The sequence below is a fragment of the Piliocolobus tephrosceles genome, chromosome 7 (assembly GCF_002776525.5).
Source record: "Piliocolobus tephrosceles isolate RC106 chromosome 7, ASM277652v3, whole genome shotgun sequence".
NCBI lineage: Eukaryota > Metazoa > Chordata > Mammalia > Primates > Cercopithecidae > Piliocolobus > Piliocolobus tephrosceles.
Genome location: NC_045440.1, coordinates 11,774,533 through 11,796,550, shown reverse-complemented (window position 1 = coordinate 11,796,550; position 22,018 = coordinate 11,774,533). Strand labels below are relative to the sequence as shown.

At 33.5% G+C, this 22,018-nt stretch overlaps 1 protein-coding gene across 2 annotated transcripts in view; it reads left to right on the top strand.

Annotated features, from left to right (window-relative positions):
• The first annotated feature begins 6,863 nt into the window (after nucleotides 1-6,863).
• The window catches only part of DLC1 (DLC1 Rho GTPase activating protein), a 521,314-nt gene continuing 506,159 nt past the window's right edge, over nucleotides 6,864-22,018 (top strand). For both annotated transcript variants that reach the window (XM_023219153.3, XM_023219149.3), the window contains exon 1: nucleotides 6,864-6,947. The gene's annotated coding sequence lies outside the window, so the exon portion shown is untranslated. The remainder of the gene's footprint in view (nucleotides 6,948-22,018) is intronic.

Here is a 22,018-nt window from a genome sequence, read left to right as displayed (position 1 = left end):
GAAGAATGCTAAATGCACAAAAGTTACCCAACTAAACTTGAGTAATTAAATTGCTTACCAAATAGGTAACTCTTATGTTGAGCCCTAATGAAAGAATAAGAGTTAGCTAGGAAACCTAGGTTTATCAGTATTCTTGTTTCATGTTTTATTGGTGATACCATAAAAATTCCTTCAGGAGCTTTTTTCTCCGTCTCCTTAATTTGAGAGGAACAAGATATTTGGAGAATGGCAACAGTTGAAGTTAGTGAAGGCAGGAATGAGATCTTCAGGATCTTGTATGACATGTAAAGGAAAATTCATGTTAGAAGTAGCAAACATTTTATACGTAGAAAGATATGCACTGAATTATTATATTCCCACAGATAAAAAAAAATGTTGCAGTTCTAAGCCCCTATACCTCAGAATGTGACTCCATTTGGAGATAGAGTCTTTACAGAAGTAATCAAGTTTAAGTGAGATCATTAGGGCAAGCTTTAATCCACTGTGACTGGTGTCTTCATAAAAAGAGAAAATTTGGAGACAGACATGGATACAGGGAAAACATCCTGTGAAGACAGGGCAGAGATACTGGTAATGTACCCACAGCCAAGGAACACGAAAGATTCCCAGCAGAGCAGCAGAAGGTGAGAGAGAGAGGCCTAGAACCAATTCTCCCTCAGAGACCTCAGAAGAAAGCAACCCGCTGACACCTTCATGTCAGTCTTCCAGCCTCTAGAACTGTGAGACAATACATTCATATGATTTAAGCCATCTATTTTGTGGTACTTTGTTCCAGCAGCCCCAGTAAACTCATGCAAATGCTAAGCAGAAACGTGAGATAATTGGAATTGGCTTTTAAGAAATATCTAACTATAGCTACTGAGTGGAGAATGGACTTGAGAGGTGAAAAATTAGAGGCAAGGCTATAATAGTCAATCTTTAGCACATCACTGCTGAATGTCTGATTTAGCAGAGTAAATCATAGAGGATATGGGGTGGGGGCAGACAAAGAATAAGAGAGAATGAAGACAAGACAGATTTAGGAAGTAAAATTAACCCCTCCAGTTTTAGCAGTGACTTACAGCTTATAAAATCAATATGAAGTACAGTCCTTGCTGATAAATAGTAAAGGAAGGAGTCTCAGATCCAAAACCTCAAATGGTACTGAGAAAGGTGAATGGAAAGGAACAAAATAAGCAATTTGGAAACATACTTGAGTTATATATTGTTAAATGAATTCCCATGCTGCAGAGTTTTCATGCCAATATGTGGCGACTGTCCTCAAGTTTTGTTTTCAAATATTGGGAAATGAAGTATGCAGTATTTCCCAATATTGTTGATAATAAAACCTTATTTTTTATTACATGACTCTCTCCAAGAACTAGCATGGTAAAGAACAACAATGCAGAATGAATTATCCAGTGAGAAAAGATTTGTGATTGAGAGGTCATTTGTGGCCTAAACAGAGGACTTTCCAGGAATGGAAAGTAGAAGATTTACCACGTTGGGTTAGAAGTCCATCAGAAAAGAAGACAGTACAGATAACTTGCACTATGAAAAAACAGTGATCTGAAGTCGGGGGAAGAGAATGGGGATAGTGATTGACATTTGTGCAGAGATATTAGAGTTATACGTCAAAGTGGAAGGCTATGTTAAATGGGGATTATTTGTTCATTTGTTTTAAAAAGGGAAATACATGTTTGACAACAGGGAAGTGAGATAGAATAGAACCCAGTGCTCAAGTAATGTTAAGTACAGAGAACTTCCTTCTATGTGATAGCGTGATTTATCTCAATGTGTTTGAAGTTTACGTTGACAACACTTTCTCCTGGAATTTGGATCTGTCTCAATATGATGAGTGGGTTCTAAGTACTGTTGTGAGTATTTCAGAAGTGCACACCTTAGTTGTGAAAGGTTTCATAGATAAAAGAAAAATGAAAATAGGACTCATATTTCATTTCCTGGTCTTCATCTAATAGATACACACACACACACACACACACACACACACGCACACACACACAAAATTTATTTATTTATCATAAATCATTGTTTGCTGCTATCAGATCACAACTATTGCAATGACTATTATGCCTTCACAGGCAATTTAAAGGCATTCCAGTCTATTTATAAATAATCCTGCATTGATATTTAATAAAACAATTCAGCTACAAGGACTAATGAAAACTACCAAGTGCTTTAATAAACTACATTAGAATTTTCTTCTTCATTTCTTTTTCTTAATTGTGAAACAACCAGACCCTATTTTGGAGTTTGTATTACCTATACTACTTATTCACTACTTAAATGGATTTGACCATATTTATCATTTGACAGTTTCTGCCAGGTTTCCCAACAGAACTGAAGATATTTTGAGGGTGAGTGCATGTTTATATCTATAAATATCATCACCAGTAGCTCCCACTAAATTTGGCAAAGAACAATAAAAATTTATTCAAGGAATTATCATTAAGAGATATCTGAAACCAAAGCTTTATGAAGGTTAGGAGATATAGCAATGAACAAAATGGCTCTTTTTGTGAGGAATTCTTTATCTGGTTTAGGGATTTCAAATTTACCATGCACAAGAGTTATACAGGGACCTTGTTAAAAGTGAAGATTTCCTATCCTTATCCCAAAAGAACAGTCTAGTAGCCAAAACAGGAAAGCACCACAGGAAATAATCTCAGGTAATGTAATAAGGGCTTCAAGAGTGGTATGATCAAAGTTCAAATGGAGCAGAGAAGAGCAATTTATTTCCAAATGATAGCTAGATTTCTTTATTCTTCTGAATTCTCTGTATTGATTTTAGTAGTCAGCTACCTTCTATGCATTTATCGTAATAATAAAAATAAAAACACAAAGATAGCAATATGAAATTGGTAGAGTTGACTATTTCCCTTCTATTACATGCCCTTCATCAGCCAAATTACAAAGTAAAATCTGACAAGAAGTCACGCAAAAAGTTTTGAAGTTTTTTGAAATATGAGCTTTTAATCACTAATGTTCATAAGCAACCTTTCTCTGAGAGTTATTGTGACTCAAAATATTATACAGACACTACAATTTTTGATTCAACTTTATTTTACCTTTGAAATTTATTTGTGTGTGTAACTTATAAATGTGAAACTTAAATAATGTAACCAGCCATAATGCTTGTTAGATACATTAAATATCCAAACACTTCTCTGCCAATCTGTCATTAGCTACTGCCTCAAGCCCTCTGAGTGCCCTGGTGCAGCCCAGTACCTGCCTGTGACTTCATTTCCCTGTACTTCAACAGATAAAACTAATGCTTGGCAAAGTAAGGAGCTCCAGAACTCTGTGTAAAGGATTATGGCCAATGTTCATTCAAATTGGTTATTTCTCCAGCTAAACCTGCTGTTAAATGTTCTGTTTATATAAGTGTGATAAAATATAAATGGAGGTTGGACAGATGGATGGATGATGGATAGCCGGATGGATGGATGGATGAATGGATAGATGGATGGATGGATAAACACAGATATGGAGACAAACAGATTAATCTTGCTAGAATCCTAATAATATGCAACCAAAAACAAATGAGAACTGTTTTCAAACAATTAGGACCTTGGTACTGTTCACTCTTTGATTGGATTACTGCGTTTATAGTTATTTCAATGTACTTGCAGATATATATGTTTACTTTTTAAAAGTCAGCTTAATAAAACATTGAAACATTTCAGCCATTCTTAAACTATCCCAATCCTATATATACAACATTCCCTGCATTTGAACATAATAGCTCTGATATCGCTTCCCATATCTTAAATCTATGACTTCCCAGAACCTTTAAAACTTTTAAAAATTGACAGAGGTCAGAAAGTGGGCAAAGGATGGGAACAGACACTTCTCAAAAGAAGACATTTATACAACCAACAAACATATGAGAAAAAGCTCATGATCACTGGTCATTAGAGAAATGCAAATCAAAACCACAATGTGATACCATCTCATGCCAGTTAGAATGGCAAGTATTAAAAAGTCAGGAAACAACAGATGCTAGTGAGGCTGTCTAGAAATAGGAACGCTTTTACACTCTTGGTGGGAATGTAAATTAGTTCAATGGTTATGGAACACAGTGTGGTGACTCCTCAAGGATCTAGAACCAGCAATATCATTTGACCCAGTAATCCCGTTACTAGGTATATACCCAAAGGATTATAAATCATTCTAGTATAAAGACTCATGTACATGTATGCTTATTGCAGCATTACCTACAATAGCAAAGACTTGGAACCAACCCAAATGCCCATCAATGATAAATTGGATAAAGAAAACATGGCACATAAACACCGTGGAATACTTCGCAGCCACAAAAGAGAATGAGTTCATGTCCATTGCAGGGACACGAATGAAGTTGGAAGCCATCATTACTAGCAAACTAACACAGGATCAGAAAACCAAACACCGAATGTTCTCACTCAGAAGTGGGAGTTGAACAATGAGAACACATGGACACAGGGAGGGAAACATCACACACAGGGGCCTGTCAGGGGCTAAGGAACAAGGGGAGGGAGAGTATTAGGACAAATACTTAAAGCATGCAGGACTTAAAACCTAGATGATGGGTTGATAGGTGCAGCAAACTACCATGGCACATGTTTAGCTATGTAACAAACCTGCACGTTCTGCTCATGTGTCTCAGAACTTAAAAAGATAGAGGTCTTGGTAAAATGAGTTATATATTGGTTTTACCATTTTCCCTCCCATCACCTGGAAATAACCATCGGCTTTAACTAGATATGGAATTGAAAAGTGAAGGCTTGCTTTCAACAGAGGCAAAGAGTTTTTTGTGCCTGTCATTTCATTAAACTGACACTTCATTTAAGTCTTTTGCTTTTAATAGAGATGCAGAAGTTTTGTTGAAATGAACAGGGAGATAAAATTTTATAGCAAAAGAGATATAAATTAAGACCTGTAGGAAATTAGTGCTTCAGAGAAAGTTTGGCATATTTAAGGAAGAAAACAGAGGGTTATTCAGAGTCTTTCAGAAACTTCTAAGAGATTATTTGAGGAACCAAACTAGTTTTTATGCAGAGTATATTTTCTTATAATAAGGGTAATTAAGCCAATTGAATGGGTATAAATGGAGATCAAGAAAAAAATGTCCATAAGGTCAATGCATTCTAGGATGGTAATGGACAGTTAATCATGGTGAATGTTAGAGATCTTCAAGCTTTAGGATTTAAAATTAATTATGCTAATTAATGCAGTCAATAAGCCATTGTTAGAATAGACTGATGCTTCCTTTCCATTAGATAGACTGATACTTCCATCCACTAGATAGGCTGATACTTCTATCCATTAGATAGAGTAATACTTCTTTTCCATTAGATTGGACTGATACTTCTTTCCATTAGACTGATACTTCCATTCCATTAGATTCTGTTGGTTAGAATAGTCTATAAAATGGGGAAGGAAAGTAAAGCTTAAGCTTAATTAGTCATTAATTTAAAAAATATTTATTGAATACCTATTCATCACAAAGCCCTGTCTTGGGTGTTAAGGTAAATCAGCAAATAAAGTCCCCTTTCTCATGGAGTTTCCATACTATTGGTGAGATAAATAATAAGCAAATAAATACTTAGATAAATAAATGCTGTAACAACATAAAGCCAAGTAAGGAGAGTGTGGTAAAGAGGACATCTGTTATTTCTACAAGTAGCGAAGATCCCACAGTTGAGCTGACATTTGAACGGAGATCTAAATGCAGAGAAATCCATTCACAGAAGAGTATTTCAGGAAAGTAATCTGCAGGTTCAACTTTCTGAGGCAGGAGTGCCCTTGACAACCTTGAGGAATGGCAGGAGGACCCATGTACCTGGAGCACAGAGAGTGTGGAGTTAAGTGGAGGGAGGAAAAGTAAGTGTTAATTAAAGTTAGAGAGCTAGGGTGAGGGGCCAGCTATAGTAGGGAATTATAATTCTGCATTAGGTTCTTAGGGAATTTTTGAGATCACTTTGAGGATGGATCTCATTGGAAGATTGGAATAATGACATGAGCTGACTTGTGTTTTAATAGAATCAGCCAGGCTGCCTTATGTAGTATGGACTACAGGGCAGTGGTGAAGAGGATGAGAGGTTGATTAGGAGGATGAACTGCAGATCCGTTATGCTAAGGCAGTGGTGTTCATAGTGGTGCAAAGTTGTTGTATTTCAGTTATACACTTAACACAGATGGACAGAATTGAGTGAGGAATGTGTCCAAACAAGTAAGGAGAAGTGTTTAGAGGAAAAATATCCTTCTGGAAAATGTACGTTTTAGACAAATAATCAAACAAAACTATCTGATTTGTAATACAGAGATGAAATGTACGAGTTTATATACAATTTGGGGGAAAATACAATGCAGGGATAACCATAAGACAAAGAGATGGCTAATAGGTAACACTGTCTGTCCTGCATTCAATAAAGTGACTCCAAGAATTGTGAGCTCCACTCCCATCATCCAGATTTCCAAGGCAGAGGCTCCATTATCCATCTTCCTTCAGAGGACTTCCCTGTTTCATCAGGTAGGGGACTGTACTGCTTAGAGTTAAGCCTTTTTCTGATTTTCATCCGAATCGGGGGAAAAAATTAAAAGGAATAAACACATGGTGGAAAAACTTCAAAGCAATTAAAGATCAATCTTGTTTTCATGTAATCCTTGTTTCAAAATATTCTTCATACCATAAACCTCAGTGAAATACATGGCAATTCCTTCCCTGAGGCATGAATACACCCACAGCTGATTGTAAACACAAAACTAGGGTCAACAAATGGAGAATGGTTTCATTGTCTGGAATCCCATTCTCTGATTGGAAATAGTCCCTTGGGAATTCATTACTGAGAACAAGTCCCACCCCTTGAAATTGCTGCTGAGCTCACCCATGATTATCAGACAAGACATTGGCAGTGAGTTCATCTGCTCTACTCTGCTTTAGAACAACACATGTGATTAACCAGGTAAAACTCTTTTCCTTCTCCTTTATGCTTTGTATCATATATAATAATCTACTATGTGTATTATTATGTTAGTAGTTTGCACATTAAAGTCTTTCTAAAAATATCGTCACAATATTTTATTCATGAAATGAAGTTACAGAAGGAAAGAAAAATGTCTGTGACTACACATAAAAGAAGTTGAGATGCTCAGTGTCACTGTCTGACATTGATTGAAACTATATTCACCCAAAAATACGTAATGCTTTCTCATGGAAATATGACATATTAACAATAATTGATCATTGTAATGCTCTGTCACATAATTTTTTGGAAAGATGATTTCTGCTACATTGTTCAAAGTGAAAATATTTGTTGAATTTAAAGCAGATGATAAAGTTTTGGGGTTTGCAATTTTACTTTTGTTTCTGCCTCTATTATTTTATTGAATAATTTAAGCATATCATAAGATTATCATTGCACTTTGGAATAATTTTATGTATGTTTACCATTACATTGATTAGAAAAAAATATTTTTATGTTTTCCTTATAAACTTTTTCATGGAGTTTGATCAAAACCTATTAAGTACATCATTTATCTTTTCTGACAATTAGCTAATGTACCAAACAGACTCAAGCAATCCAAGAGAAACCTATGACCGAGGTTATATTCTCAAAAGGCATAGCTTTTTAAAAATTCAGAGCCGCTTAATCAACAAGGTTACAAATGAAACGATCGGTTGCCTTCAAGGTTGGGAGTTAATTGAATGAACAGACAGCATGGCTTTCCTTATAGCAACCTATAACACTAATGGATAAGCTAATTTTTTCTTCCCTAAAGTAATTGCATGGTCATCTTTAATTTGAAATCACTTGCATTTACTCAGTTAGTTGGTTCCTAACAGGGCAAGGGTCTTGAACATTTATACTAGGGAGATTTAAATTGTCAACATGATGTAGAGAGTGAAGACATTTTAGAATAAGTAATTAAAATTTAACATGCACCTTTTTTGTTATACTGAATACGTTATCAGAATTTGCAAGGAAGGTAATATTGGCACGACATTAATCTTATAATACCCTAATTTTAATATTATTACATTTCTGTTGATTCACGGACTTCTGTTTCCATATCAGCTAGGAAATTCTAAATAAAATACTAAAGTAAAAAATTAGTGATTCCCATTAATCAAACTCTGTCTACATCAGTGAATTGTGTGTAAGAATTACCATTTTAATATTACCAACACTCGTAATGAATGATGATGTTAACATAATGAATATTGTGTTAGAATATACTCAGAATGAACTGCTATTAATCATAGTTAATGATGTCTAACATCGTGATGTTAGAAACACTACATAGAAATGGATGACAGTAAAACCCAGCATTATTATTCTGTGTGACTTAATTTTTTTTATTTTCAGAAAAAGATAATATTCTAAATTTTATTAAACAAAATCGAATGTGAACAATTTATTTATATCTTGATTATTTTTGTCATATCAACAGTTGGGTTATCGAAAGTATTGCCACCTAAAATCCCTAAAGAATTTTATTATCTGACATCTAAAAATAAGTTTTCAACCCAGCAGAAAGACCTGTCCCTTAAAATTCAATTATTTTATCACTGCATGTTGAAAATTGATGACAAATAGAAATGTATTATCTGAAGAGACTTTTATCTCAATAAATTCTTTTTAAGTGACAGGAAATAAAAAGTCTTTTCCTTAAAATCTTCACAAAATTGGAAAATACAAAAAGCTAAAATTCTGGGAAACACAATTTTGAAAAAAATTATGTTATTTTATTTTGTTTTGTTTTAGCAACTTGGGAAAAAAATTATCTTGCCAAAACTTTTTAAGATACATAAAGAATTCTGAACATATACAAAAATGTACAGAGCAGTATAGTGAACTTCTAGGTACTCAGGACTAAGTTTTGACGACTAACACATAGAGTCAGTCTTGTTTCATACACAGCCTCTTCAACTTGTCCTAATTTCCATGTATTTTGATGTAAACCCTAGATATCATGCCATTGTATTTGTAAACATTTTAGTATTTACAAATTGATATTGTATACATCCCTAAAAGATAAGCTCTCTTCTTTAAATTACTGGGATGCAATGATCAAAGTTGAAAAAATAAATATCCTTAATATCATAAAAATAGTAAGTGTATAAACCATCTTATAGTTTCCTGTGTGGTTTTTTTTTTTTTTTTTTGGTATTTATTTAAATCAGCATCCAAATAAGATCTACACATGGCAGTTGATTGATTCTTCTTTTTTTTAAATTATTATTATACTTTAAGTTCTAGGGTACATGTCCACAACATGCAGATTTGTTACATATGTATACTTGTGCCATGTTAAGATTCTTTTAGTCCAAAAGTTCTTCTTCTATCCCTTTTCCTTCACACATCGTTGAAAATAACCTAAATTTTTGTCTTATACACTTTTTCTTCCTGGATTTTGCTGATTGCAATACCATGGTATTGTTTAACATGTTCCTCTGATTTCCCTGTTTTTGTAAACTGCTATTTGAGGCTAGAGAATTGCTCAGATTCATGGTTTATTTTTGGCTGCGTATTTTATAACTGACCTTGTGTTTACCCATGAGGAGGCACTTAATATGTAGTTGTTTTCCTTTTTGTATGTCGGTAGCCATTGGAGCTCAATGCCATATATTTTATTTGGAAATGTGAAAGCATAGAATTAATTCTGAAAAATACTGGACACATTAAAACTTATGGAAAAATGACTCAAAATGAAATATAAATATTGCATCTGGGTTACATAGCTAGCAAAATCACCAATGCACTATGTTTTGTTGTTGTCATTATATATGACAGCATTTTCTAGTATTTGAAATTATATATAGTAAAAATTAAGTGTCTTGGGTTTTTTAGAAAATGCACACTCCAGTTTTCTCCCACCCCTTTCTTTCTTCTATTTCCTTTTTGTTTATTTGTTTGTTTGTTGTTTATTGTCTTGGCTCTTTACTGGACTCTTTGACAAGTTAGCCAAGTTACCATCTTATATCCCAGCTTCATATTGTAAGTCTAATTACTCTAACAAGTGCTTTCCAATGAATAGTAATGTGATGATAGCAATGATGTTTCCAGAAATCAAAAATAAAGCACATAGTCTGAAAAGTCCATTTTGTCCCATCTCTAACAATCTGGGAAATATTACTTGCATGCTATAATACTGGCATTTCTTTAGAAGTTCTATTATTTATGGGACCAAATGGGTAGACTACTTTAAATCACAATTCTCTCAGACAGGGCCCTATGCACTGAAGTATAAGATAGCATCTGTTTACTAGAAGACTGGAATTTGAGCTCAAGAGCTAGTCAGAAATCTGATTATGGAAACTAAAATATCACAGACAAGACCTAGAGAAAAGCTAATTTATTGGTGAGCTGACTGAGCATTATTGTATTAGAACTGCTTGACACTGCAGACTGAGTATTATGTTAGAACTGCTTTGACACTGCCACACCTAAAATATTAATGGGGATGAAGGTGTGTCTTTGGGAGGGCTTTATATGACTTTATGACACTGGATCAAAGTAGATGCCCATTTTTAAAAAGTTTATGAGACTCAAGTGAGTATGCATGTGTTAAGAAGTACTGAATAAACAAATAAAATATAAATTAAATTGGGAAAATATGATTTGGTAAAATGAATACTACATATACAATGAGTATATGCCATTTGAAGTAGTAAATGATGCTACATTACAAATATGCAAATATATACAAATAAATGCCCTGATCAGTTATGCTTATAAATCTGTATTTGTATATTTATGAAAATAAAACTAATGAGAAGGAATTTCACTGTGGATAAGGTTCATGAAAATGTCATTGCTTTATGCTAAAAAAATAAAATTTACTTTAAATAGAAATTAATTCTTCAAATACTAAGATTTTGAAAGGCATCAAAACAAAATAAAATCTTTTTATAAGAAATAGTCATGTACAGGAGTACAATGATCTATTTTTACATTGCCACTTTTTCTTTATTTCAACTGCATCTGTACTACATTGTGATTTGGGTGAATATGACTGCTGGAGAATCGTGATAGTAACTGACAGAAAATGCAAAATGTCTTTGATGTCATATTATTTTAAAGTTTCCTTGGACAATCTTCGGTTGTAGCTAATTTTCTGGGGTCCAATTAATATGAATAACCATACATTTCTTTTAATGGAAATAACTAAAATAACAGCCTTACTGAGATATTTTAATTACTTCATGTCTGAATTTCCCCCAGAAATTCATTAATTGGTTGTATCTTACTTAAAGTTTTGATCATTGAATTCTAATAAAGTCCATGCCTTGGGATAACTTATAAGTAAAAGGCTATCTGAGAAACAGGTATGTCTCTCCATAGTGCACTAGCTTAAATCAAGACTCGCAAGGAAATCATTGAGAATTACATAATTTTGGGCCCCTTATACTCAGAATTTTTGGTATAACTCCTAAAAGAAGGGAACCATGTTTCCTATTGCTTTCTAATGACACAGTTTAGGGTTCTTGAGATACCTCCATTCATGTCAACTTCTCCAACTAATGAAAGTAAGTAGTGTTTCTGATTTCAGGCGAGACTCATTTGATAATGATGAAAGTCGTGAAGATGTTAAACCTGAATGATACTGTTCAGTAGGTCCATACTCATACAAACTGATACATACATAGTAAGTTTGAGATATTTTTTCCCTTCTCAACTACACATTGAAGTTATCATATAAAAATTTGTATAATGTTTTTTCTTTCTTAAGAAGTGCCTTGGCTACTAAAGGACCTTTGCATTTCCCTATTGAGAATCAACTTGTCCATTCCACACCAATGAGAGGTTTATATATGCATTTGGATAGAGTTGACATTGTTACAATATTGAGTCTTCCAATCCATATGCAAGGTGTACGTGGCCATTTACTTAGACCTTTGTTAATGTCTCTCATTATTTTATAATTTTCTTGATAAATGACTTCTCCAACTTCCATAGTTTATCTCTAGAGGTTCTTGGTTTGTTCTTTGTTCATGCCTTCTTCATTAGGATTTGGAATAAACTTATCAAAGAAATTAGGGCACTCTGCCTTTTTATTCATCTGGAATATTTTAACTAACACAAAAATGTTAGAAAGAACCACTTCATCCTAACATCCATTTTAATGATAAATCATTCATTAAAAATTTCCCATAGATATTGATTTGTACAGGTTTTCTTCTTTTATTAAAATAACTTTTAATAATTTACTATTGTTCTATAGCACATGCATTTTATCCGAATGTACATTATTGACATGAGGCTGGCATAATGATCTTTATAATTCTTTAATATCTTCTATAATTATGAATATATTTGCTTTATAAATTCTAATATCATGTTTTTTTCTTCCCTTTGTCTTATTCACATGTCAGGGGTATATTTTTATTCTGTGTCTTTCCATATAAGCAGACTTTTTTCCAATGAGAATGCTTGTTTGTTTTATAATTCATAATTTTCAGATTTTATCTGTGTTAATTTACTTCGGAACTTCCTTTTGTCTTCTTCTTTGGTACCTTACTTAAATGTTTAAGTTACAGAAACAACTAATGCCATTATTTTTCTCAGAGAATAACTATAGGTTATTTTAAATTGTATATTATATCTAAAATTTCATTTTTATTTAGAATAACGAAAATATTAGTTTTGAAATTTTAACATGCCTCAACAGCCCAAAAAAAGTTTTAAAATTATTTTTCAGAATTTTAGTTCATTCATGGAATGAGGCAGAGTTGATGTAACAATATGTGCTAGGCAGTTGACTTGGAGTTGCTTTGTCACATTCTAAGGCCAGTGCATAAATTGATTAATTAAATACTAATTATTAAAGCAAAGTTACAAAAGAAATAATACAATAATAGTATTATAGTGAGTTGTGTAAGAAAAAATAGTACATGCAAATGTAAATGTGTTAATCAGCTTATGGATTGAAACAAAAGTTTCAAAGGATGATAACTCTTTTGAGGTAATTTTACCATATTTTGAGAGTAATAGATTACTAAAATAGTAGATTATTCTAAAACGGACATAAGGAATCATTCCTCAGTCACTCGTATATCTTATTTAACCAAGAAACTCTTTCCTCAAAGCAAATATGTGTTGGCTATGTAAACAATGAAACTGACAAAGCCTCAGCTTTTGTCTAAGTGGTCCCCGCAGAGACAGGTAGAGACACCCTTGTTCTATTCCCTCCCCGTCCCAGCCTGCTGGGCACAGAGCAGTCCTAGAGAAGCCTCTGACTAGCAGCAAGCACTAAATGCTACTCTTACATATTTATAAAAATGAGACAATTTAAGAAAGAGATGATGAAATTGTGTTTATATCTCATTTTATTTTTATACTTTCAAAAATCTTTCCTTATTTTATATTTTAATAATTTTAATAGCTTGTAAAGATTTGAACTATGAATTCAAAATCTCTAGAAAATAAACTTCCCTGCTGGATGAGAAAACTGAAGTCTAGTAGCGTTCACTTAGAAACAGGGCAGACCACTACCCGTGGCGGAGCAAAATTAATAATCAGACTCTTGATACCGATTTTATTTTCTGTGTAAACGTCTTCAATCCCAATAGTTCATTCATGTCTGCATTCCATACAGAGGTGACTAAATTTAGTTGTTGCATGGATCCCTTATTCTATGTATAATACAATTGCAAATCTTCCATGTAGCAATTCAAATTAAAAATAGATTAGCATGTGTCTATAAGTTTGTTTGTTACTCAGTCCTTCTGTGCAGTTATGAAATGTACTGTGAGTAGAGATTTGCAAGGGAGTGAGATATTGACTTTAAATTAAAACATCTTCATTAATATACACACATTTTCTATATCACAGTGTCATCTGTTATTATGGACTGGTCGGTGCCTCCCATGTTTGTGCATCCCATAATTCCATTTAAACATTTATCCTCCATGATATATACACACACACTAAAACGTAAAACACACTGTCATCTTTATCTTATTGTAATTATACAAAATAAGACTTGCTAGCTTTAATTTAACTCAAAAGGGTAAAATATCCAAAGTTACTATTATGCTGGCAAACATAGCTCAAGAAACGAGATGGTGTTTCACGCTAATTTTTTATATGAGTTTTAACATGCTATTAGAACTAACTCAAGTGGCCAAAGTAGCAGTCTGAACAAAGATTAGATGGTAAACTGTCATAAGAAATGGGAGAAGCAATACGGATCACGTCTTATGAAGGCCTAATCATGTCTTCTTCTGTCATTCTTCTAGCTTCAAAATTGTCCAATGTCAGTTACAATAAAATGTGACATATAAGCTGACAAATCTATCCATCTTTCATTTATTCTACAAATTAAGTGTGGGCATTCTGATTCTGAATGTTAGAATTGTATCAAGAAATTTGATAAGAACTTTGGCTCCAAAAGTGTAAATGTAATAGCATTAAACACATGGCCAGTAAAAGTCCAAATGGACAAATGGACAAACTGAGATGAAAAATATGAATTTTCTTGTCCTTGCTGCATTCTGTTAAATGAAGAACAAGATGACACCAGAGTGCCAATCTCTCCTTCAAACAAACGAACATTGAAAAAACAAAAGAGTGTATCTACATCACAAGAACTTCCAGAGTTCTGAAAACATTCTGATCCACACTCCACAGGCATTTAATAATATAGAACAATTGTATGATTCTAAAATAATTACCTTTATCAAAATTTACATTATTAAGACATTGACTATGACAGGTGTTTTTGCCAAGAATTTCTTGAGCTTCAACTTCTTAGCTCAACCCAGCTTTGTGTGATGTGTTATGTGTGATTATTTTTAGGCCCATAATGCCAGGGTTTTAGATGGAGCCTAGAGGTTCCTAGGAAAATTTATAAAGTACAGAACTTTCATTTGAAAGACTCCCAAATTTATCTCAATAAGCATATCCATTCTCCTTTCTGCCTCCTTTCTAAGCTCACATGCTCTCATTCAAAGCACAAGCACTCTTTAAAAAACTACTACTACTAATACTCTGCTAATTTCTTAAAGAGTTAAAGAACTATCTTTTCCATGAAATCATCAGTTACCTTTAAGAAAGGCCTCTAAGGAAACTGATTTTCAAAATTCACGAACAGGATTGGAAAAGTTCCATAGACCCTCTATGGAAGAACCTAAAATAAAACACTTGAGGCTGAAGGCTCTTTCTTCAAGATGTTTAGAATCACAGGACTGAGGGCCTCTGCCAAGAAAAGCTACTTTTCCCTCCTTAAACTGTCTCCAACCCCACCATCCTATTAATTCCTTCCAGAAGACAATACAATAATAAAATGGAAAGTCATTTTTAAAGGTTCCTAACATCTTTCTATAAAGGACAAAATTTTGTGCTAAGACAGGCACCCAACAATTGACTATAAGATGCGATACCATTGAGATTAATATATTTAGCATTTTAAATCTCTCTACATCACTTTTATCATTTTCATCTCAAAAGAACAAATCCAACTGAAACTTACTTAGTTTAAAACTTATTTAATTCACAGAATTATTTAACTCATCATATAAACGTGTAGAAGACATACGTATATATGTTTGTGGGGATTGCATGTATAAAAGATTTCCTAGTAAGTTATTTTGTATAGATTGCTTTTGTGTGATATATTTAGAAATGAAAATTCCAATGTGGTAATGTGCAATTATCATAGGCTGCCTACAAGAGTTATTGAAAACATTTTATTTAGGTTGATAACATTTGTGACTCTACAAGAAAAAATAATGTACTGTTCTATTTAAAGATGTTCTTTAAGATAATGCAATGCAATAAACCCCAGGCGATATTTGGCATTGGGTTAAAAATACATACTTTCACAATTAGTAATCTTTCTCTATTTGAGAGAATGTTTATATTTAAATATGTATCTCTAGTAGTTACCAGCATATCTTTCACCCAGATTTCTTTAACTCAATAAGAGTCAAAGCTGTTCAACATATTTAGCATATGTTCCTTACTTTTGCCCTTAATCATAAAGACCTCAAAATTAAAAATACATTTTAATATTTGTCTGGTATTTATCTCATTAATGGCAAGAATATTCAAAACACCACATGTCGGGCACATTGTCAAATTTCTTTTTATTCAAAATTCTGAAAACAAAATCACTTTTAAACACTGAAAGATACAATTTCTGTTTGCATAACTATTATTTCCATCATGCAAATATGCTGTACTCACTGATGTTGGTAAGATGGTTCACATATTTTCATGAAAATGAACACATTTATAATAGCACAGTCGGAAGAATTGTCACCTGACATCTGAAACACTACTGTCTTTCAAAAATAATATCCTTGTGATTTTTGTTGGTAAAAAAATTAAATGTGCCTTTCATTTGGGAATAGGGGTGAGGGCCGTTGCTGCCGTTATTTTTAGTAATCTTAATGCTTGTGACTGTAGTAAACAATAATTATTATAATTTCACAAGCGATCATTGGTCATTGCATTACGATTCTCTGGCGATCTGAAGAGAAAACTGTGGTCTGTGATCCAGGTTATTCCACTTTTTTTTTCTCACAACAAGTGAAGAAGTCTCTACAGAAATATATAGAAATTCACAAGAAAATAGGAATCAAAGATTGAGAGTCAATCAATAGTCACATTGAACATGAACTTCCACAATCTCCAAAACCTGAAAGGGATGGTGAAATAAATTGTTAACTTACACATGCCCTACAGAAAATTAAAAATAAAATAAAAGCACCCTGAAATTAGATAATTTCTTCTAATTTGCTTGAAAGAAACCTCTGCAACAGTCTCCATATTGTAAAGTATGGGTTTTAAAGGCGTTCAGTTGCTCTGCCTATGAAGTAGCCATTCTTCTGTTTCTTTACTTCTCTAATAAATTTGCTTTCCCTTTAAAAAAGAAAAAAAGGTTTTCAGGATATTGTCTTGAAAAGACAGTAAAGTCAGGAAGTTTAGGAGGAAAAGAAATGTAAAATGCAAAATTAAAATGAAGGTTACAGACGTGAAGGAGAAGACTTATGCAGAAAATCGAAGAACTGATACAAAGCCCAGACTTGTGGTATTGTCTCAGAATGCAGAGGAAGGCAAAGAGACGAAAGTAATGTGGGAGAATCAGATAAAATGAGGATAGACAGTAGTAATAGAAGCTAAGAATTACGTTGCCTCTGAAAAATCAATCAAAACAATGGCCATAGAAACAACAATTACAGAAACCTCTTCTGAACCGATACAGAGCTAAGTAGGCTGCATTGAAAAGTCTTTCATTGTCTCAGTCAAAATCAATAAAAAGGCCTATACTTCAGAAGGTCATGAGGTTTTCTGTTTGTTGAAATCACACAGTCTTATATTTGTTTATTCTTATTCAGGTTTTATCATTACCATATAAAAAGAGGATCTTTTTTCCTTCTTTTGAGACCGGGTCTCACTCCGTCACCCAGGCTGGAGTACAGTTACACGATCATGACTCACTGCAGCCTCAACTTCCTGGACTCAAGTGATCCTCCCACCTCAGGCCCCCTGAGTAGCTATGACCACAGGCGTGCACCACCATGTACAGCTAACTTTTTATTTTTTTGTAGAGACAGGGTCTCACTATGTTGCCCAGGCTGATCTTGAGAGGATCTTTGCATTAGTATTTTCTTTCCTGTTTCTTGACCTATGCTTTGTCACAGTATTCTAATTTTACCTTGGTGTTCAACAATGCAGTCAGCATGAGAACACCCACATAGATGAAGTCTTTGCCCACACATACCTAAGGATATGCAAAATTGAATTCCTAATTTCCTAATTACTTTTCATTGTTTCACTTCTGAGTATAACTAATAACCATATGTCTTTTGTTTTCAAAATAAGTTTTCAAATCAGGTTGTTTCCATAGTAACCCACTTTCAGGCACCAATTCTGTATGAATTGGGTGGGGCTCCATTGCAGTCTAATAATGAACAATCTTTTAAGGTAAGTGACTCAATACAACAAAGGTTTCTTTGTCATTCAAGGAACACATCTCTTGACTCTTTCACGTTAGCCTGTCTTTGGCATCCAGGCTATCTAGAACTGGCAGGTTGCTGAGTCAGAGTTAGCGAAGCGTGAACTGAATCTTAAGTTTTCATCTAGAATTAACACATATAACTTCCACTCAACATTTCACTGATCAGTGCAAATTGAATGGTTACACTCAGTTTGAGAAGAGCATGGAACTGCACTCCTACTTTGTGCCGAGAAGAACTGGAAATATTTGCTGGACAGAACCAATGGCTACCACATATTCCCACTGGAACGGAAGCAGCTAATTTCTCTGACACTCCTAAAATTGGTATGCTGATAAAGAAACCAAAGGATCCAGGCATTTGGATTTAGGGATGATAGATTTCTTCTCCAAAACACCTTCTCGTGGCCTGCTGCTAATAAAATGGGTGATGGCTCTTATTAAAATTCTCAACTGGAACATAGATTGGGTGGGGTGAGGTGAGGACTATTGCAGTGTAACTTCAGAAGGAATTTGAACAGCCTCGCTACTTCAGACTATAATATCATATTCCCATGCTAAAGCTAAATTCCTTAAACAGAAACCAGAGAAATAGCACTCAGGTTTGGAAATATTTGGAAGAAAAAAGGAAAGAGGGATATAGGATGTGAGCCTGTTTGAAGAGCATGAGTCAATAAGATTTCTGGGATTAATTATAAGTAATAGAATCAAATAGAATAATTGGAAAACTAACATGGCAAAATGTGGTTAACAGAAATAAATCATTGCTTAGCCACAAAACAAAACAAAACAAAATCCTAGGGCTCTGTAAACTGCACCAGGAAGAAACTGTTGGCTTGGCCAGTAATGTCCTCTGCTGAACACTGCTCCCAATGCCTCCCTTAAGAGCAGGACTCAAAATGCCAAACACTGGAAATCCTCTTAGTGGGGAAACCTTGGCAGGCACCAGATTAGCTATCCAAGACTTACTCTATAGTTTCAACAAATGGCTGCTCAGTTACCAAAACACATTTTGCATTAATTAAAGAGCTAAGGGTTTTTAAATAAGGAATTTCTAAAATAGAAACATATTTGTCAATGTTAGGTTTTGGATGCACAAGAATACTTAAAGCAAAAGGTAAGTTAATAAGCTATATAGAACATTAAAAGATCAATATGTTTGCTACAAAAAATGGGAGAAATATAAAAATATAAATGAAACAAAATAAAGGACAAATATAAAACTATAAATGAAACAAAATACAAATTAAAATTTTATAACACAGAGGCTATGTCACTGATGTATGGTAAGATCTTATAGTTCAATAAAAAATCAAATATCTCACTAGAAAATATAAAGGAAGGAGGCAGAGTACTTGAATCGAAAATTTCTAGAAGACATTCTAAAAGTTGATAAATATAAGACCTTTTACCCTTTATCCAATAAAGCTACTCTTCTTCTATTTGCTCAGGCCCTTTGCTCTGTTTAAATTCTAAATGCTGGACTGTCCTGGGGCCCTATGTTTGAACTCGTTCTCTATCCACAGGTTTTCCCTACGACTTTACCCAGTTCCAAGCCTTTAATCATATGTCAGTGAATTCATATCTGATTGCAACCTCCAAACTCCAGATACTTGTAACCAAGTGATGATTTTAAACCTCCACAAGAATATCCAAGGTACACTGAACTTGACAAGGTCAAACAAAACCATTGGTTTCTCTCTCCATTCCCTACATCTAATCTTAGTTTAATTTCCTCCATCTCAGTGTATTTCAATACAATTTGTTCCAAGTTATTGAAGTCAAAATCTATTTATCATTGTGGATCCACTTTCTCTCAAATTTCATATCCGACATATCTATGAATTCTATCAGTTCTACCTCTAAAATATATCCCAAATATGTCCAATATTTCTACTTTTACTGTTACCAATAAGTCCAAGCCAACATCATTGTTTGTCTAGATTCCAAAAAAAAAAAAAAAACCTTCTAATGGTTATCCCACTGTATTAGTCCCATTGGGTATTAGAAATATCCAAGACTGCGTAATTTATGAAGAAAAGAGGTTTAACTGACTAACAGCTCTGCATGTCTGGGGAGGCCTCAGGAAACTTACAATCATGTTGGAAGGGGAAGCAAACATGTCCTTCTTTGCAAGGCGGCAGGAGAGAGAAGGAGTGCCAGCAGAGGAAATGCCAGACACTTGTAAAACCATCAGATCTCGTGATAGTCACTCACTATCACAAGAACAGCATGAGGGAAACTGCCCCTATGATTTAATTACCTCCCACTGGGTCCGTCCCATGATATGTAGGCATTATGGGATTACAATTCAAGATGAGATTTGGGTGAGGACACAAAGCCAAACGATATCACCTTCCTTGCAATAAAAAATGAGTGTGATAATCATTTTTCAAAGTACTTAAGATTGTTTCCATTCTATTTTTAATATCTCCCTAAAATTTCTCATCACAGTTTGAGGAAAAATTTACCTCCTCACCATGACTTAGAAACCCCACACTCTGTGACCTGTTTCTTTTTCTCTAATCTCATCTCACATAAATTTCCTTCATCCATTATGCTCATTGTTAATTTAAAGTACCTCCATTTTATTGCTGCCTGGGGATTATAATGAAGAAAATATTGGCCAAATTTGTAAAAGCATCAAAAATATAAAATATTTTGATTTTGTCATTCTTTTTCTCAGAGTATCCTTTTTAGAAAAAGAAAGGTAAACAGATTTGTATTTGTGCTTAAGTAGTAAATGCAGCATTTTTAATTATATTGATGAAAAACAAACTCAATATTCTATGAATTGCATAGAGTAAATAAATTATAGAAATTTTAAATAATGGCCTAATAGGCATGAAGCTATTTAAAATTCCTGCTACAATGAAATAGAGAAAACTGCAAATTATTGGACAATGCAAATACAGAGCCCACTCTGATTATTTTTTACTAAAGAATATTTTGAAGCTCCCAGGGTATTTTAGAAGGCTAGTAAAGCAAAATTCTGGAACTAAACAACAAAATCCATTGGCCAAGCATATTATGAGGGATTTTCTATTGAAAACACTGGTGTCTTCCTCTCAGCACCCAAGATGCTCAGAACTGGATATCCACCATTGAAGTGTCCAAAGAACTAGCTGTTTTCATGACCATAATTATTAGAATATTGATTTCTGCATATATGACCACCTTCTCACTCTGCTCACTTCTAAATACAATGTTCCTTCCAAAGATTCCACTTGGTGGAACCTATGCGATATATCTGTACAATAGCTGCAAAAGAAACTGGGGATGTGGGTTTTATGGCTTCTATCTTAGAAAGGCAGGACTCATAATGAGGGAAATCACTAGAATGTTGGAAAGATATTCAAAGATGTTGAGAGACCACAAAAGAAAAATGTCCTTAATGTTGTAAATATAGGATTGGTGCCAATCCAAACATATATGGAAAAATATATGCATAGGAAAATAAACTTCAGGGAAAAATAAAACAAAATGAAAGCATGTGTGTGGACATATATTTAATGTATTATAATATTTTATATTATATATTTATAATATATTTAATATATTATAATATGTGTATATATATATATATATATATGCATGTTGAGTTTCTCCTAAACTTTGGTAAGTTTTCCATAACATTTTAAAAGAATGCATGTTCACTGTTGAAATTTTGAAAATAACATAGATATACAAAGAAGAAAAAATAATCCTATAACACACAGATAGCAGCTGTGAACATACTTGGTGCAGTTTCTTTGCATTTTTTTCCAAAACAGTATGTTTAGACATATATTTTTAGAATTTAGATGAGTATATACTTCTTTTGTCTTGATTATTAAAAATTAAAATATCTCCTTTTACCATTTATATTTTAATACTCTTTAAATTAAAAAAAAATTACACAATCTCTGTTTGAAAAAAGATAACTGTTCCCACTGGTATATGAAAGCTTCCTAAATCTGTAAGAAAAAATAGAGTATTCCATATAGAACTGGGCAGAAAGGATGACCATGACAATTAACCAAATAAGAAATGTGTAAATAGCTAATCAACATGAAAAAAATCCTCAAGG